General features: G+C 33.8%; 1 protein-coding gene across 1 annotated transcript in view; it reads left to right on the forward strand.

Moving 5' to 3' along the window:
* Positions 1 to 20,874, forward strand: part of LOC110373319 (C3 and PZP-like alpha-2-macroglobulin domain-containing protein 8) — a 199,708-nt gene that overhangs the window by 42,001 nt on the left and 136,833 nt on the right. The window lies entirely within an intron of this gene.

The following is a 20,874-nucleotide window of genomic DNA, read 5'->3' on the forward strand; positions in this document are numbered from 1 at the left end:
CCAGTACCTACAAATGTTGAGGTTGGACTTCTCTGAATAAATCCTTTTTTTATTTCTGTATAGGAACCGCTGCAGCCGACGAAAGAGGTCGTATAGCATAATTGGAAGTTTTTTTGCTAGTATTTTATAGTAAGACGGCTGAACGGATTTAGATAGTTCTGAAACCTCAAGTGGTACATACATAGGTATAGACAATTTCTCAGCGCTCCACTCCGAATTTTATATTTATGTATTATTATAAATGTACGAATATATTATAATGTAATATTTATTCTTTATTTTCGTCGATTCTAATAACTGTGAACTGGTAGGGTTTAAAACAAACTACAGACTTCCGAATCCCAAATATATAGGCATGAGGCAGTCATGATCAACTGCTTTAAGCAGTCAATTTTTCTATAAGCAGCTTCAATGTTAGATTACTCCTGCAAATAATTTTGAAATATATAGTTCAATGATAAAAAATATAGTCTTTACTTTACTTACCTGCAGACTCCATGACATTAAAAAAAAAACAAGTATTTTCAGTTCTTTTACGACTATACTCACTACAGGTCAATTCATAAAAGTCTATCATAAATTGGTCTTTCCCTTTGAAGTTGCTTTCAGAGTTCACTTTGCGTCCTTTGTTTTAGTCCGCAATCTATCGAGCCCGAACGTTTTCCTTTCAGATTTTATTTTTCAAGTTTCCTCTTCATTTACTTTGCCTAACTATTTTGTGGTCCAATCTTTTGTAGGTATTATTTTTATATTCTTCTCTTTTTAGCTATATTTATAAACCTGGTTGTCAGACTTACTGGCTGCCAAGGATGTTAAATGACACGGGACTTACAGATTATCGTGCCCTCCATAACACGGTAATTTGTGTCCAAGATATACTTAGAGAGTACTTGCATAAAAATACTTGAAAAGTTGGTTCTTTATCCACTAGGCCACCACGTTTCCATAGCAGACACAACTTCACAGCTAAAATTGCAGCTTCAATCACATCTCAAAATAGACATTCTAAATTGAAACTCCGGCTCAAGCAATCACCATTGTCAATTTTAAGGCAAGTTCCTTGGAGCGTTTGCCACCATTTCGAGAATGCTGATAGACAGAATCTTCGCACGCCATCAAGGTACCTTGCAATGAAAACATTCCGGTCACGTGTTGTACAAAGCGTCAACTTCAAGCTATGAGCGGTCCCCTCAATTCGAAATGTTTAATGAAGTTACACGGGGATCGGAGAGACGCCTTCGAAATATCTTACACGGAACTTGCATGGATTTGCGTGGTGAATTGTTTTTTTGAAGCTGGTGCAATGACGATGTTTGTGTGTGTTTGGCTTATTTTGAACATCGGGATAATTTAACAGTATATCAATAAAGGGTTATTGCCATTCTAGTCGCTGCAAAGTAAAAATGAGGAAAGAAAAATAAAGATAATGTAAATAGTTTGTATAGTTAGACGGGCGATTGTAATCATGAATTAAAAAAAAAAACAATCCTATTAAAGGAAAGGTGGAAAGGTTGTAGAGCCCTCACGACGGGATCATAATCAAATTTTATTTAGATATACCTACATAATATGCAATCAACACTAGATTTTAAGCTCAAGAAAGTACTAACAACATTTGAAATGTAAAAAGAGATTACGAAATAAATGGCTTTATTATTACTACTGTACACACAATATAGAAAAACTGATCAATCCGAATAAAACACCCCTGAATAAATACAAAAAGAAACAATTCATTTAACATTTTTGCGACAAGGCTTTCGCAGGCTTACGTATGTAAATTATTTTATAAGAAATGTATTTTACGCAGATCCATCGCCCATAATTTGAATGTTAGATAAAAAAGTTGTGAGGATCGTTAAAGCTTATTCTGATTTCTTTGTAAGCTCTGGGCTTGAGTAAATGTCAAGACAAAAATATATATTCCGTGAATACATTTTCATTTCTTTGTGCAAAAAAAAAGAAAAATGTGGTCCTACCACATTACAATTTGATGAGTCCAGTTCTTACAATTTTTTACAATTTTGAAAAATATAATTTATTTGGTGTTATAGCTTCTCAAACAAAATTCGATTTCGGCCTACAATCATCACCAAACTCAAGTTAATATATCGTTGACTCAAATAGTACCTCTTTCCTATTTTATTTCGTTCCAAATCACTAGAAGATGGAAATCTTTGTCTTCTCAATCAAGCTCAACTGCTTTCACTGTTCTAGTTCCTTGTAGTTTTACTACTACTAATTCAGAAACTGTTTCGCCTTTGTTTATTGAGTTGTTTACTTCACTTAATTAAGCCTTTGTGGTAAAAACAATAGTTGTATTTTCATGTAGAGTTTTAATTTCATTTGGATATACAATACTGCGTATTTGTCTGTGGGGAGTAATATCTGATGAAATGACGTTTAATTTTGTATCTCTCTGTTCAGTTGTTACCTTGTTGTTACTTTTAACTGGTATTTGGTATTGTTCTTGTGTCGTTGTAAGTTGGAATTGCTCGTTTTCTTGTGTGTATGCTAGCTTATGTCAAATTCGTTTATTGTTCTTATTTTATTAGTAGAAATCAATTCTTGATTTTAAGACAGCTTTATGACCATTTTGGCATTAAAATTGCTGATCACAGAAACTCTGTATCTTTCACCGACTTTTACATATACCAATACTGTTTGCTCTTGAACTGAACCTCGCATCATTCCAATATTTCAATAGAGTAATCAGCGCCATAAACTTGTGAATGTAATAAATAAAAAAAGTTCAGTGGAATCTGCCGAGATGAGAAGGAATGGGCACAAAATGTAATCAGGATCGACTTACAGAGCTTCAAGGGTTGATAAGGTTTTTATGGGTACTGTTATAAAGTTTCTCGTCTCAAATATTGGGAAGTATTGAAAATTCCATAACTTATCTTGGAGGATATTTGAATTTTTATTTTATTAAAACGACTTTATTGCTCGATATTGGGGCGCGATTTTATTTTATTATCGTTTGCTTTTACGCATCAATTACGCTGTTTTCTATGTTTATTTGACGAAGTGAACAAATACTCCCTAATACATACCTATAAATTCCTCTTCATGTGCTACTATCGCTTGGCTGTTCAAAATATTATCTAAAAAAGTATTTGGCACAAGCCAAGTGTAAAAAAGCACGTGACAAAAGAACTATGAAATTGAAGTATCAAATAGGAATTTGCGTATCCTTTGGGAATGACAAACCAATATTCTTCGGTCCAACGATCAAGATATAAAAACAATAGCGTTCAATCCACCCATAAATAAAGTGTTTTTGCTACTGAATCATTCACTCACATTTTAAATATGAATAAACTTTATCTCATAAAATAACCGGCTTTTTACTGGTAGGAACTTCGCTCGCGTAAAATTTTGTTTTATTTACAAGGCGTCTCGTCTCATCACCTATTGGCAAACTTGATAAAGGCTGTATACAAGGTGTTGATTTGCATTTGTACCATACTTCAGGAGGAGGACATAAAATACGTAAATAATCGATTGGAATTACAGTTGACGGGAAATAGCTAATATGCACTGCTTTTTTGTCATTAGTAATGTCGTAGTATTTAAGAAGTAACCCAATTTTATGAATGGAATTTATGAATAATCGTTGCGTATGCTTTGTGTTTGCGTTTGTGTGAGGGCGCAGCACGGTTTTAAGGCCAGTAACACACGCGCCAAGTTTAAATACGGCTAGATGACATTGACGGAATTCCGAAAAAAAACTAAAAAATAAAAATTACGTACCGATTTTTTCGTCCTTGACTATGGCACGGATGCAAATCAACAGCTTGTATTTTCTGACAGACATGTATAGAATGTATCTCGTATTCTTCCTTACGACTCTATCATAATCTTCAACTATGAAGGATTCAAAGCCATTAATTACATCGTTTTCTTTGTGCAAAGCAAAATAATATTAGCTTTCGTAAATTATGCAGTCATCAGAAACTCCCACTGCTCACAACCAGGACTTTTCATAAACCCCTGTAAACCCAAGCTTAGTTATAACCCCACTGCAACCTGTAACGTTGAAATTTATTGCCTAATATCCCTAACACCAAAAATCGTAATTACACGTTCATAAAACGTGGTAAAAACGGACAGATTTATTATTACTTTAATTAGAACGTGAGTTATTGCAGCTGCTGGTTCTTACGACTTTTCAACACTGATTAGATTCATGACACGGCGTATGAAAAAGGCGTATTTATTTTTAAACAAAGGAGCACACACTTATATTTTTAGAAGATCATAATATCATCCACATATAAAAACTGACAAAAACCATTGCCAAAATTCATAATAATGCCTTACCTTAAACTGAACATAATACATATACATACCAATTACATATATGTACAAACAAACGTCGTCGAATTGTCTAATTCTGATACCAAAATTCCAATTCCAATGTTATTTTCAATTGATTTTATCCATTCAGCTCAACTGAAAGAAGCACTAATGCAAATCCAAAAAGCATTACGATGCAGATTTATAAACTTACATTCGACGAAAACAACGTGTTTCGAATTTCTTAAACCTTATTACTAAAAGACAAAGCGTAATTTGGGTTAGCTCGACAAAGTTCTGCTTGCACTTTGAAAAGACATACGGGTCTTGCAATTAGAGTGCAAAATGGTGCCCAAGAACCGCAGAATATAAGTTTGTGAGCGTCCAATGAAATCCGGATATTCTTTTTTTCTGTATTCTCTTCAAAGCTGGAGCAATATCGGGGGTGAATTTAAATTTTTCACTCGATGAACAAATCTTTATTGACACGACTAAGCTGATATCGCCCCAGGCAATGTTCGGCACGAAACTAGAACTTTATCGTTGTTGCATGAATCCAATATTTTAAAGAGAAATGCTACGTTTATTTTTCTTGCGGATTCAGCCTTTCATTTGGCGCTATTGAGAGCTGTCTGGATTTCTTTGTTTATCCTTTTGATTATGAAGCTCTTCTTTATTGGGGATTTTGGATCCTTTTATTAATGAGATTTCTATATTTATTTATTTCTATTCTGCCTAGTGTAACTATTGGCTATTCACCTTTTTGTAATAGGCATCAGCATGGTAGCTGATTTCTGAGAAGAGTATTGTTGTGTTTCAATGATGTGAAATCTTTTTGAATGTTACGACTTTTCCTTGAGCTGAATTGAAAATCATAGACACCTTTGTGGGTTTCATTTTACGAATATTTAACTAAAATATTACCTATTGTCTGGTGTAGTCTTATGTATTACATTATGCTTACACATAAATGCCTAAGGCTGTGTACAAAACAAACGTGTCAATATGGTTTTATAAAACGCTCGAAGCTATAAAATGAGGACTGTAGTATTCATTAACTAATGGATGAACCGTACAAAAATAAAACGAGCACAAATAACGCTAATTGAATTTTAATATCAATATCAAAGTTGGCTTAAATTTTATAATCGCTGAGCCAAAACCCTCGAGGCCCTGTAATAAACCCATCACTCAATTTGATTTGTTTATTTTATTTTGAACTTTGAAACCATAGACGTAAGGTTGATTTTTCAACGTCTCAATTATTTCAACCAACCAATTACTCGTTGATGAGTGAGCATGCATTATTGAAACAAGTATCTACAAAAAGTAGGATTAAAAGTTTTTGTGCTAGGACTAAAATATATTGTGAAAATAAATGTATGCTTATTTAATTATTAAATCCAAAATAAAATGATAAATTAATATTGATGTTGTTTCAGGATTTAAATAATTAATTAATGTTATTACGGCAACCGAATTATTAAAATATTTCTCTAGTGCCTTTGTAATTTTACGAGTGCGATTTTTATCAACAAAAAAGGTTCATGAAAGATATCACAAAATCCCAAACAATTATAACGGAATTTCGTTTCAAAGGCTGCGTAACTATTATTAATATTTAATTTTCAATAATCTTTTAACAAATCCTGAGCATTCAATTACAAGTCTCAAAGCGAGGATCGCAAAACAATTTCTTGAGAAGCGCTTAATAAATATCTCTGTAAAGTTCTTCACGTACTTTTCACTGTTTGATATCTATTAATTTATATTTCAGGTAAGACCCAGCAAGTTTCGAACGAGTTCCAGAATATTCCAAAGTTCCGTGAGTCCGATTTTACTTTCATAACATTATAAAATTGCATGCATTCATGCAGTCCAACGTACTTACCGATATTACTCTACTTTAGCATATTACTTCGCGTTATTTGAAAATACTGCAGACCATTGAAAAGTATACGTTTGAATATTTCATTCCATTTCAAATGTTTTCGCGTGTCATGTCGGCAGATGGTTAGGTATTACGCTTTGAGAAAATGTTTTTATTTAAAAAACAATCTCGCTGAAACCGCTGCGGTCGTATTAGGAAACTTTGAAAAGTTTTCTATGTTCAATATTCTGAAATTCTTTGAATATTTCTTTCGCTTCGTGCATAGTTTTGACAGTTGTAGAATTTTTGTATTTTAAATTTTTAGCGGTAGGCGATGAAACTGATCATATAATATTGCATTGGCCTCTGTTACATTGCTAATGCCGCCAGACCGCGCGGTCAAGCGGCGCTCTCACCGCCACTCCGCGGACTCGCGCTTCATACACAGTGCATATATAGTGCATAACCACTCTGATTATCGTAGATATAGGACGTGTTTGTACTCAGTATCCATTAGAAGCCTAAGGTTATTCTTTAACTTATTTTTTCATTCCTTTCGGATAATTTTAGCAAGAGTGCCTGTACTTATTCAAATAGCAATCTGACACTTACCTTAAAAAGATGTTGCAATTACTTTCTTAATTTACACGTTCATATGCTTACACTTTTGTACATATTATGAAGTAAATATTGCAGAACCAATATTATATTTTATTGCTCTTGTTATTGGGTTATCGTATGCAAATCCATAAATTCAGGATTTTATGACATAATCAAACTGCAAAAATAAACAAATTGCTTATGCTTCGATTGATTGTTATGCAGGCACTGTTAGGTTTTTCTTTAATCAAAATCGATCAAGCCTGCCGTACATTGCTTGACCTACAAGATGACATCTGACCTACCTTCTTCGTGGCGTCTCCGCAATCCTTCCTTCCTCCATGATCAAAACTAAATCCCGCATTATAATCATAGTTACACAACAAACTCATTTCGGCTATTTTATTAGGCTGTTCTCTCACAAATATTAATGACCAAGTACATACTCAAAATGCAAACACATTTTCTCTCCACGATTTCATAAGCAATGGGCATTTAGCCAAAATAGATATAAAGTTAGTAATTGCTTACGAAGCCGGTTATGGGAAATTCGCCCATACAAATTATGGTGTTTCTACAGTACCTACATGTTTTTAGTAGTCAAGGGATATGTAAAAATAAAGGAATGGGTTCACATTTTGGTATCCTATTTCTTATTATTCCTTATTTCGTATTTTTCTTCCATTTTTTTCGATCAGACGTCATACTAACATCCACCCTCTTGTGATTCATGTCCTCTTTCAGGCAATCGATCTTTACCTCGGTCTACCTTTGCCTCTCCTTGCTTTTCCTATATACCATTTTGGTGTCCTATAATTTGGCTTTTTAAACATCAGATTGTTTATTAATCTCTTACATCTTTGCATTTACATAGCTGAACCAATCATTATAAAAAAGAGACTCTTTGGATAATCCGATAATCGCAATGAAGAGTAATTAGTGAATTTATATTTTTAGACAAAAAGTCGTCTATAAATAGACTTGATTAAAATAAACCAAGCGTTGGTCCAAATAGATTTCAACGTCAATAACAAGAATATATCTTGACGAATTGATTTTATTGTGTTTGCTGGCTGACCTAAAAATAATTATTCGATGAAAGGCAATTTTCCAGACAAATATTGAGTTGAAATTGGGTTCTGATGGACGTTGAAAGTTACAATAATAACTTCGTATATATTTAACCTACTTCAAGTATAATAAGCAATTTTGCTATGAAATATATTTTTAGTAATGGTTCATTATGATATTCCTTATTTCTTGAAGGTATTATACCTACTTTATAGAGAAAACATACCATCACATAAACAGGTAAAACGGATCCTCTGAAAACATTCACGGCTCAAGCAGAAAGACAAACAGCATACAAAACAAATTCCAATTTCCTTTAGCAATTCAGGGAAAAGATAACGAATAACGAGGCAACATTTACATTCGCCCTTAACTAAACTACTGGGCGTGTCGCTCAGACGGAGAACTTTAAACCTATTTCATCTACGTCATACTAACTCGTTTAAAAAGTCGAAAAAGTCGTGGTGGCCTAGTGGGTAAAGAACCAACCTTTCGAGTATGAGGGTGTGGTTTCGATTCCAGGTCAGGCAAGTACCAATGCAACTTTTCTAAATTTGTATTAGGTATGTACTTTCTAAGTAATCTTAGACACCAATGGCTGATAAAAAAGGTGAAGGAAAACATCTTGAGGAAACCTGGACTATAAAGTCTGAAATCACCAACACGCATTGAGCAAGCGTGGTGATTAATGCTCAATCCTTCTCCGTGTGAGAGGAGGCCTGTGCCCAGCAGTGGGACGATAAAAAGGCTGTAACACCATACTAACTCGTTTGATCTTCGTGTTAAATCTTCCGAAGGCATCGGAATCTTTAAGCGTCCAATCACGTACTGATAACAAATTTAAAATGCCAACGATTTGCTTTGCCTTTCAAATTTCGAACAAAGAATTTGCTGATCGTACCCTCGAGATTGAAGAATGTTTGAAATAAGAACGCACGTATACCGGAGAAAATAAGTTTGGATGAAACTTTGGGTTCTGCGAAGGTTTTAGTATTTGGGTCTGAGTTTTTGGTCCATATCTTTTCTTTTCCGAATACTGCAGTGAATTGAGAGGTGTAGCTGGCAAAATTGTAGTCAGTGTTACTATATGAAATATTGGATACACTTTGTCTCTATCGACCATGTTGTATTTATCAAGGATAGGATCTTGTTTCATTAGATGTGTTTCGATAGATAGAAAAATGTATACTCAGCTATTTTATTCACCGTCATTTTTAAGGACATCTATTTTATCTCTTTTATAACCTACTTTATTATAATTTTCATCCAAAAAAATATTCTCACAATATTCCCCTTTATAAGAACACACATTCTCAAACTATATAAAAATACCAACAGCAAGTCTTCACACTTATGAGATTCCAATCTTTTTAAGCACTTTTTCATACAAGATTAATCCAGAAACATCACAGTTTTGCCTTAAATTATGCAAGAGCATATCATTTCTACATGCCTAAGAGCTCTTACGTTTACCGTATCAATATTTAATAGAAGTAATATTCTTAAGTGCTCAAAGGAATGTAGATAGATGTATATGTAAGTATACACATTGCTGAAAAGTTTATTCTTCTTCCTACGCGTAAATCTTTTCAAGTGTCAGCGGTAGCTTCAAAGTATTTGGTGTCGTAGATCTAATGTGGGTTGTTATTTACTTACTCGGTTTGTGTTTCTGTCTTACTGATGTAATAGGAATACGTTGAAGAATTGTTTAAGTGTATATGTTATTTCTTTTTGATATTTTCTTCTATAAAACACCGATGGATTAGATATGAAATGAGCTAGATTCATGGCCTATATATAAGATGACCTTATAATAAAAGAGAAAGGTTTTTTCACGGTACGGGTTTTGATGAAATTTGTCAGGAATAGCTACATCTGAAGAAAATAAGGCTACTTTTTATCCGGTTTTGGGAAGTAGTTACATCGATACCCATGTACTGTGGAAAATATCAAGTACATTGATATGAGTAAGTCCGAGAAATGATTTTAACTTGAAAGTGTTATATAGTGCCCCAAAGATTCGAGTCAAACCGTAGCAAAAATCTAGTAATACAATAAAATCCAAACTCAGTATGTCGTGAAAGCCTTTCAAGGATTATAGGATTATAAGAAAACTGATATTGGATACTTAAGAATCCGTGGAGCATAAAATATCTTATGAAAGTTACTGTTCGTAATAGAAGATATTATTTTTAATAGTGTACTAAATATTGGGAGTCGTTCTCATTTTATGGCTGGAGTAGTAAATATTATATTTAATAAAACTTATTTAGAAATCTTATTTCAAATATTCTTCTCCAATCTCAAATATTTCTTGAGAAATTATGTCTTAAATTCTTTACATCAGAGTCTGTTATTAAATTTCCTTTAATTATTTAATGTTCTTATCACATCTTTTTTCTGCCAGCTCACCCACGTCTCGTGGAAACTTCTTTGCGCACCTGGATATGAAGTAACCTATAGCCTTCCTTGATCAGTGAGCTGCGATTAGCGCATTCAAACAAACAAACAAATTCTTTTGCTTTATAATCTATGCTAATGCCAGTACCAAATAGATTAAATCATCAATCTCGGATCAATTCCCGGTAACACAGAGGTTTTTCTCTGTTTGTAGCCTACAAAATCCGCAGCAGACTTACCTATACCCATTATTCTCTTTAGCAACAGCATCAGACGCCTAACCCATTCAGGAGCACTCGAGCCGAATATTCGATTTGATAGGCTTTATGTTGCCAGCCCTCACCAATTATGCTCCCAAATACACCGTGAGGGTTATACTCGTAGACTCGTAGAATCCAACGTCTGGCCAGTACCTTTTTAAGCTACTAAGCAATATTGCTTTGGATGAATTCAGTGATCTTTGTATTGGAGAAGATTGTGCCAATGAGTATGTAGAACTGTAAAGATGTATTTTTTGGCAGAAGTTAAGAAAACAATATCTATAATTAGTAATTTTAGTTTGCTTATATTTTAGAGTATTTGCACCTCCTAGACTAAGCAGTCGGCTGTTGGGCAGATATCAGGATTTTTTTTAAAGAAAATGTTGTTTCATCAATGTGTAAATATCTGATTTTTGTACCTAATGTGCGTACTACCACCACCACCACTCTTTAGACCTATTTATGAGTTCAAACAACTTATCGGCCGACTAAAAGTTTGCAACGTGTTCTTAGTTAACCTAAAAGTACTAATAAAGTATGCCAAACCAGTGATTCGATTTAAAGATATTATTTACTCTCTTCCCAGAGGAAACCTAACGCTTTTACCGTGATTAGTTCAGCAAAAATATAGGATGCATCAACCGCAAAATATGCTTGCACTTAGATGCAAAATTGGTTCATCTAGTAGCAATCTATCAACCAACAGAAAAAAGACAATAATACAGTTTTCATTTTCACGAACTCGTAACGAGTTTGAAAGTTAACAAAATTCAACCGTATACCTATGTACCACTGTTCGTGAAAATGCAACTTCACAAAAATTTTTGACTATTAATTTAGCACTAAGGCTAAAATGGACGTATGTATGTATGTATGTATGTAGAAGATTATAAATGTTTCGTAATTTCTCAGAAAACGTTATTTCACAGTCTCGCTACGTGTAATAGAATTTTAAATAGAAAATAAGCCAAAGGTTCTGCGAACATTTTAATTTGTGTTGAAGTCCCAGCAGCTTAGAATTTCTAGGAATACTGATGTATTTGTGTTTGATATCACTCAGACTTGGTTTAGTTAGAAAACATTCCTATGTGTAAATATTGGTAAATTAAATAGTAAAATGAGTTCTACTAATGTTAATAGCCGTTTTCCCGCAGTTTCACCCGTTTCCCGTGGGAACTACTACCCGCATGGTAATATAATATAGCATATATTGCTTGGGAAGAGTATATTATTTCCAGCAGTGAAATATTTATTCAAATCGGTTCAGTAGTTAAGGAGCCTTTATAACGAACTTTATATTTAAAATCCTGTTGTAATTAATATTCATAGTTAAGTGTTAATATTCCATTCAAAAACATTACCTGTAAAAAATAATTAAAACAATGCATTTAAATTGGAAAGTCCCAAAAAATTTTAATAATATTCAGGGCGAGACCTCACAAATTTAATTGGAACGCGAAAAGACATGGGGTTGCTCTGTAAGGGCTCTTGCTTTCATTAAAACCATTTGTTACCCACAATCTAAACAGATGGCTTCTGTGTTTTGATTTTGTACGTGAATATTGTCTTTGTAGAACACTTAAGCGTTTCTGTTTAATTTGAAAATAATTACATTAAAATTTCTGAGTAAGGTGCTTCGTTAATGTGATGTTTTTGTTTATCTTTCTTATGTTTGTAATGGGGCCCAAAATTCTTTTCGTGTATTTTTTTTTTGCTTGAACAAATTTTTTTTTTTACTCCGAAGTATTACTTAGCCATATTCTATCTCAAGACCAAACAAGTTAAAAGCAGGCAAGGCTATCTTAATCAGCTCGTTCTTAAATTCGGTGTTATTGATTCACAAAAAAGCTTTTGTTTCCAATTTTACGCATATCCACAAACAAACATTTCAACTTACTCAATAAAACTCAAACTACATGTAATCCAAAGTGATCATTCATCAACTGTGACATTCTCTTGTTATTGATACACTGCCATACTGCAACACAAAAACATGAAATTCCAAAATTCATCAAAAATGTTCGTCCTTTTTGAGCCGCGTGTCAATATTCAGTTGAGGCAACCAAAGGCCTTTTGTTACCGAATTTACAGCTCGTATCGGCTTGCGTATAACGTATAACTAGTGTTGTCCAATGTCCCCCGGGTATCAATAAATATGAATGTATCGAGACATCACCTGGGGAAGCCATAATTGCGTTCCAGTCCCAAATTATACATATTTATTTTTGATTTAGGTAATCTGTTTTGTATTTGAATGTTATACAAGTCAAATGTTAACATCGTTTGGTGAATTTAAAGATATTGGCTTTTTTAACAAAGGAGTTTAAGTTTATATTACTTTGAAGTTTTATTTGACTTTTACTAACTTTTACTGTCATGCCTCGCTAGTAATAAAGAATAATAAAATTCGTTTTATGATGGATACTTAAGAAACTATAATATTTATTTTGGCAGTAATTGTGTCGGTGAAATTTATGTTGAGTGAATAAACAGGCTTTTTATTAAAATCGTAAAGGATTATTTCTAAAAGAAAAATATGAAATAGTATTTCTTAAAACTTAAATAAGTTCATAACTTTAATATCAAATAATAACAAATTTCTACGATAATTTTTACTAAAAATCGATTGTTATTACTATCAATAAAATCGAATGCCATTTTTGAATATCCAGAAAAGGTTTTTCTAAAGAAGTTGATTTTTCTGCTAAGCCGCGTTCCGTTCACTTCGCATATGGATGTTTTTTTGTTACTTATATAAAAATACAAAATGTCAAAGCCTGGATAAGCCGAAAGGGGAAGGGAATAAAGTTAAGTAAAGGAGAAAATGCTACGTTTTTGTGACGGAGGTATATTGATAAATTCGTATATATCCGATTCGCTTGGGATTCATATTTAAGTGGCATTAGTTTATTTACTTTTTTTTATAAATTAATGTAGTTTTTTTTTTAGTTTACTACTTATAGGGATTCTCAGAACAATGTTGTATTCCCTATTTCCATATACTTAAAGAAAAATACATTTAATTAATTCGTAATATTTGTCGATATAACTACGCTACGATTCACCACACTCTGCCTTGTGAATATAATGCATGTGAATATAAAAACATATATTCTATGTGAATATACATTATTTAATTATTAAATAATTATTAATACCTACTAATTAAATAATGTAGCAGAATTATAATTGTCTGTACCTACCATAAATTTATCACCGCATCTCCAAACTTAATACAACTAAATCACTACCATTTTACATTTAATAAACATATACCAACCTAATACAATATATAAACACACGGATTTATTACATAGCTACTAAATTAATTTGCACCGACACAAGTACTTATTCGGGGCATTGTAATCAGGGCTGTTAAACCCGCGCTTACGTTAGCTTATTATTTTAATGTGACATGTATGAAATATGGGAATTTTATCTCTACTGATATAATTTGTCGCTGGCAATGTAACGCCCTTTTTAGCTTTTATGATATCGTATTTATGTGCTGATATTAATTGCTTTATTATGAGCTCAGTTTAATGGTGGTTTATTTTTAGAACGTATTAGGATTTGTTAATAATTCAGTAACATATACCTACCTATTTATCCTCGCTTTGAGAAATGAGGTATGTGATAGATGGGTCCCTAGAGATAGATATAAGCTGTTTTTTATGCGTAACTCTTGGAGGGTGCAAGTCAAAGCGTAAGAAATTGTTAGGCCAAAATCCTTACGTGGATATAGTAGGTACTATAACATTCAAAAAGTATTTGTTACTTAAGTAGGTACTCAAGAATATCGGTTAGCTTGATAGCCACACTAATAAAAAGTCCAATACAGATCTAAGACCGAAAATTCTCAAACATTACCTACGCCAAGTCTATCCTACTCTATCCGAAAGTAATAGGTACAGTCGAGCTTCCAATAACTACACTCTACTCCAAACGGATGCCGAATAAGCAGAAATTCTGTCCAATTTCCCGGTCTGTCATATTTATTGGCCCTGCGACCCGTTCGTTGGGAATCGCTGAGTGTATGTCCAATCGTAAACTAGTGCAGAATTAACGAACCCTCTGTAGGTACTATGAATTTGTGGGGAACTTTTGAAATGATATGGTGATTGGACGTTTTAACTTTTATTTGATTGCAATATTTTTTTATCATTTTCTGCTGTTATAGCGCTTGATATTTCTTATATCTATTGTAGATTGAGCATTAGTTTAATGTCACTGCAAATCTAGAAATATCTACAAGAGGAGCAAATGCTCTGTCGCCCAATTCAACTGCGCTCGGAGTATGTGGACCTAAAAACCTCTAAGTACATATACATATATTCACTGTATTGCGAAAAGACCGATAGACAAATCCAGAAGCATTTTGTTTTATAAGTATAGTGACGTATTCTTAGATGATATTGCCAAACGTAATACCAATTACGACTGCGTTACTTATCTACCAAAATCCACAGAATCATAATGCAAGCAGTAATTATTCCAAGTACACCATAAAGTACAGTTATTAATGATAATAAAAAACCCTTTCCCATGAACAAACAAACAGCATCTTTTCTTCAAAGGAAACAAAGGACTCGATTAAAAGTCACAGACTAAACAGAGTTATTAAGATAAGACAGGCTGTTAAAAATAGCTCCTTTAAGATAGCAGGCATAAACTGGGCCTTTGTGGGTCGTGAGCTTAGGCTGTGGTTTAAGTTATAAACTTAAATTGCGGTTTTAGGGGACTGTTGAGAATGTGAGATGTACTTTAGGCAAGGGAACACTTTGGAGAATGATATTTACCTATACTGGCAGGTTTCTTAGAAAAAAAGCTCAGATTTTGTTCTTTAAGGCCCATTTAAAATTTGACATATTGATCAGATCGTACATTTTTGACCAGGTGTGGAGCTTAAGTATATAAAACTCAAAACACCTTCAGTGCGTGCAGTTGCAGACATCAATCGTGGATTGCATATACGAGTACCTATTCTTGTATAGCCTTCAAATAAAAGAAAATGTTTGTAGCTTCCAAAAAGATCATAATATATTTTTATTGAATTTATTTTTCTACATTAAAACTGTCAATTTATTAAAAAAAAAAACACGCTACCGCCTATAAGTTCCGCCAATCCCACCAAGGAGTTGCCTCGAGCTATTGGCAATTATAGCAGTCTATCGCACCTCAAAGAGATAGGAGGACGAAACGTGAGGCTTTTCACACGTTGAAGGCATTACGATGATCAACAAATGGCAGTCTTGCTTCTTGATGATGGAGTAAGTAGAGAGATAAGTGGAAACTGGTTCGTGTATTAATTTTGATAAAATATTTGTGTTGAATGTAAGAAAGTGGGAGTGTTGTGAATTTTATGTTAAAGGCTTTGTGAATTTTGTTAAAATGTATTTTTACAAAAGATGCTAGCTGTTTCTCATTGCTTCAGGCCCTATTCGCTGTCAGTGGGAATTTCTTCCCACGGAAATAATATAGCATGTATCACCTGAGGATGGTGTCTCTATGTACTTCAAGTTACTAGTACTAATGTGGTTCTCTGGTATTGCAATCTATTAATTGTTGTTTTTAACGATATGATTTTGAAATTCCCACGTCCAAAGTATTTTCAGCAACATGCATAAAATCTGCATGCACCAAGATAAAATTTAAATCTGGAATTCACAGACTATTGAGAACAAACTAGATAAAGAATGTCAGACATAGGACGCAGACGGGCACCTTTGGAGTGCAACGTGTAAGCAAACATATTTGCTCACAATTACCTACATATCAGAATTGTGTGAGATATATAAAGTTTTATAAGTGTAACTAAGTAAATTTAAAGTTAGACGTGTTTTCAAGATTAATGTGTGAATTTGAATTGGGTATTAGATATGGATGAAGTTTGATAATATTTGTTGGTAACTTGGTAAAAGTTTAGTTATGTATTTTTTGTAGATTAAAGTAATGAGTGAAGAAGTGGTTTTATTTTTACATATTATAGAGAATTTCAGCATACTTACGTTTTTTCTTTCTTTACCAGTGTATTTTCCCACCTCGCAAAATTAGAATAAAACCGATCTTTTACCCTTACTTATTTGTGACTTAGGTACTGTTCCCCGTGGCTCCGGCCGCGCCCCTATGAAACTATTTCAATGGGGAAAAGACAAAGCTACTTTTATCGTCATTTCAGCCGAAAATCGTCTAATACTGGGCAAAAGCCTCCCCCAAGGTTCACCATCTCGGTCGTTGTTCAGCAACCAACACGAGGAGAAATAACTAACAAAACTTACCTTTATAACTTAGTCTAGTACTTCAGATATACCTACAGTAGATACTTAAGTTACGAAGATCCATGAAATGTAAATGCCTTTACTTCTGATTATTCATATTTTATTGAACTTTGCACTTCAACGAGTTTCGAAGTACTTTCTGTTTTCAAATCTCCAAGTTGTAAAATCAAGGAAGAGATTCATTTTACTTTAGGAAATATAATTTTATTTAACTGGGATGTGATTGATAGTAGAGATTTTTTTCGTTATTTTGGAAGTTGCTTATAGCTTTAAGGCGTAGTTAGTTTAAATAAAACATTGTATGCGGTGAGTGTTTTGTAGTTTTTTTTTCTAAAACGGACCTATTTTATGCATCCAAGTAGTTCGGCATACTCTGGTGCCTTTCATCTAGATACCTAGTTAACTAACCCACTTGGATCTTTATAACTATATTATTAAAACTAAACTTCAGCGCATTTCCATCCAGGGAATTTTTGGCCCAAACTAAAACTTCAAACAACATAACTTATTTACAACCAAACTAAACACACTCCAACTTTGAACTGCATTAAGTTTTCACCATATTACTGGCAAGCTAATTAATTACTCCGTATAACAAGCACGGTTACTCTAACTCTAGTCTAATCCTATAAGATAGGAGTTCCATCGAGATTCAAACGTCGGTACTCTAGGGGACCAATCAAATGTCCGGAACAGAGTTTGTTAACGCTACTGAACTGAGAAGTGCATCTCCTAGGGTATTCTGATTACCTGGTAGTTTGTGTAATGGCTGCAGTCAATATTTGATTCGTGTTTTGAATTTTAGATCTGTCTTTTTGAATATTTATGACTTGCTCTTTGTACGACAATGCACATAGGAAACACTGCAAAATTAAATGCCATATTGATTTTGAATAAGGGATTATTCCTAAAGATAAACCGTAAAAATACAGCAATCAACTTACCTGGCTGTAACTGAACTCTTAAAATATATTATGTGCGATCGTGTATCCACGAAAGCATTGCAGATAGTTGGCCATCTCAGATCCATAGCTAAAATATCCTGCATGCCTGAATTTGTACATGATAGCTGCAAGAAATGAGTATGTAGCCATTATCAATTGGGCCGGCCGTTTCATCAACCCAAATATATTGTTGATTTAATGTACAAAACAAATGACTGTATTGACAAATGAACGTCCACACATAGGCGCCGCCGGCTTGCAGAAAATACAAGAACACATCCAAACACACGTTGTCTCATTTCACCTCCAACCCCAATCGATATAACATACCCTCCGAAGAAGCTCGAACATAAATTACCGTACAAATCCCAGGTTGTTTGCATCCACGTCTCCCGATAGGTGAAGCTTCGGACAAACAAACAATAGCCCTAACGAACCCCAATTAGCGGCCGATCTACGGCCGAGGCCACGCGTATGAAGTTGTAAAACTCTTGCTTGTTTTGCGTTGGTCTTTCTTGGAGTGCTCGAAAGTTTTGTGTGTGTGCGTGAGTTGTGTAGTCATAATTTAATATGTAGTGTGTTTAAAAGGTTGGCTGTTTAGGCGAATGGATTTATTTTTATATTTAGCATTCCAATAAGTATCTTTTACGGTAATATCGACCACGACCTGTCGTATATTTTGTTGAAAAAAAAATATGTTCAATGTTTGAACTTTAACATTGAACTTTTCTTTATTTTTACTTTAGAGTTTATTTTACCCTAAGTATTTTTAATATTTAAAATTATATTAAAAATAAGGTATTTGTTTCAGTTAAATATAACTTATTTGTCTTATAACATAATGTTTTACGTATTTGAAACGTCAAAGAATGATTCCCAAAACCTATTTGTTAGCCTACGTAATATCTTCAATAAGCTAAAGTAAAATAAATCTACATTATCTTACTAAACAAATACAGTCTGTGTTGGTTTTTGCTTTACATGAAAAGCCTATAAAGGCCAAAAACATTTACGGTTCTCTCTTGGAATATTTCCACTATAATATTAGACAATGTTATCCTTCATAACAATTTTGACTATTCATTTGATTACAGCAGACGTAAAATTAGCCGCGAACTGTGAGTAGGCTCACTAAATTAACGCGAAGACATGCATAATTGCGAATAAATCAAAGCTCGTTTCAGTAGATTTATTAGTATTAGCTACATGTACAACCACTATCAGTATTCCATGGAAATCTAAAACGGCGACTATTTATTTAGCCAAAAATCAACTAAATACGAATCTAGTTTTTGACTGTCACTATCCTACATGATAAAATCGACCGTATCCCAAAGGGGTTAAGTCGAAATTGTATTTAATTACAAAAGGTGGCGCTTACAACTAATATTAGCTACCTCACTATGTGGACGGAACAAACACAAACATAGAGTATTGAGCTAATCAAACATCGTGAGGGTTTATAAAGCCATGTTAGTCACCGTTCCAACGGCTAATAGCAGCACTTTAGAACACCATCACATCTTCAACCTTATTTCTTTAACACTAAGGTCCAATATTGCGGTTTATTTTCCTATCATGGGGTAAACTTCCCGGATGGTTGGTTTTAACATGTATTTAGTTATTCAATATGTTTGCATTGAACAGGTTGCTTTATTTAGTTTGCTTAGTTTTGTTTTGGGTAAACAATTTATTTAATTTCGTCTCTATTTGTTTTCTTCAGTCCCTAGTCAAACTGACTTCAGATACCTTAACTTACTACCTTTAATGAATGTTATAATTATTACTAGTAAACCTTGGTTTCTTTGCGAATAGATTATATTCTGAAAACTTCCACGTGAATCACGAAATCTATCGATAATTCCGGTTAGTTTTGAGTAGGGAAATCATCAGATAGGTAACCCTCTTGGGGCAGCAGCTTAAAGAAGTGTTCGACTTTTCTGAGCTCACCTTTATTCCTTCTTTGTGAACCAGAGCCCTGGTAACTATTTCAAAAAATCCCGAAGTCCCGACAGGTTTCGGCCAGGTACCAAACAGACACCTACACAATGTCTTTTACTCTGCACCCACTGTCCCATGGCATTTACCTCAGACGCAATAATCAGCTCTAATCCCCCGACTTAAGGTTCAAAAGGACATTGAAATATCTGTGGTTTACTAAGATAAGCCGTGCGTACACATGCATAATCCTATGTTATACATACAACCAATTTGCGGTTAAGCTAAGTGTAAACGGCATGTCCCGCTAATCTTAGGACATCAAACCATTTAATTAGATGTGTAATTAAAGATTACAATACCTGGTACAGATGGTAATGTGAAAACTAGGGTGTGATATGATCGAACTGCTGGTGGTAGTAGGTATCCCCATGAATCGATTGCAACCTAAATTTTTTCGATATATGTTTGGTGGAATACTAACACAATACTGACATTATTCAGTTGAAGAATTTAGTTTGTTGGTTTGCGCTACTATTAGAACCAAAAAAGGAACAGCCACTGTAAGATAGCCCATATATTCAAAAAGGCTGTAGGTACATTTATATCCAGGTACGCGAAGTAGTTCCCACGAGACGAGGGTAAAACCGATGGCAGAAGTTACTACAAAAATAATTCACTGATAATTTCATATAGAGTAAGATATTCCCCCGTTAAAAGTCACAAAATTAATCCAATAAATTCCACCGTAATACAATTCTGAAATAACCCTCAAATGGACCCTAAAAACTGTACCCTTCGCCCAATAAACGAGAAAATATATGACATAGCGATACCCAATTACGTAACATGAAAATTAATATCAGAAACTTGCTAATAACAATATCGTCAGGGTTCCGTGGAAGTTAGTAGGAAATCCCGTATCCCATTGTGTTGGAAGGCGAAATCTTAATTAGTGAATAAATGTCAGAGGTCGTTTCCTTCATGAATACGTATAAACCGGGATGGTTAAAGTTGTCGTGATCCGTGGACGGATTTTCCGTCGCTTCTGCCTCGTATTTGCTATTCTTTGGTGGTTGATTAAGTTTATATGTGTGCTGGCTTTTGTTTATGCTATTCCATTTCGCAATAGGTATAAAGATTACCTACTAAAATTTCTATGTGATTTTCTCCAATAGAGACGTACTGATAAAATGGAACGTAACTATATC

Source organism: Helicoverpa armigera, chromosome 14 (genome assembly GCF_030705265.1).
Source record: "Helicoverpa armigera isolate CAAS_96S chromosome 14, ASM3070526v1, whole genome shotgun sequence".
Taxonomy (NCBI): domain Eukaryota; kingdom Metazoa; phylum Arthropoda; class Insecta; order Lepidoptera; family Noctuidae; genus Helicoverpa; species Helicoverpa armigera.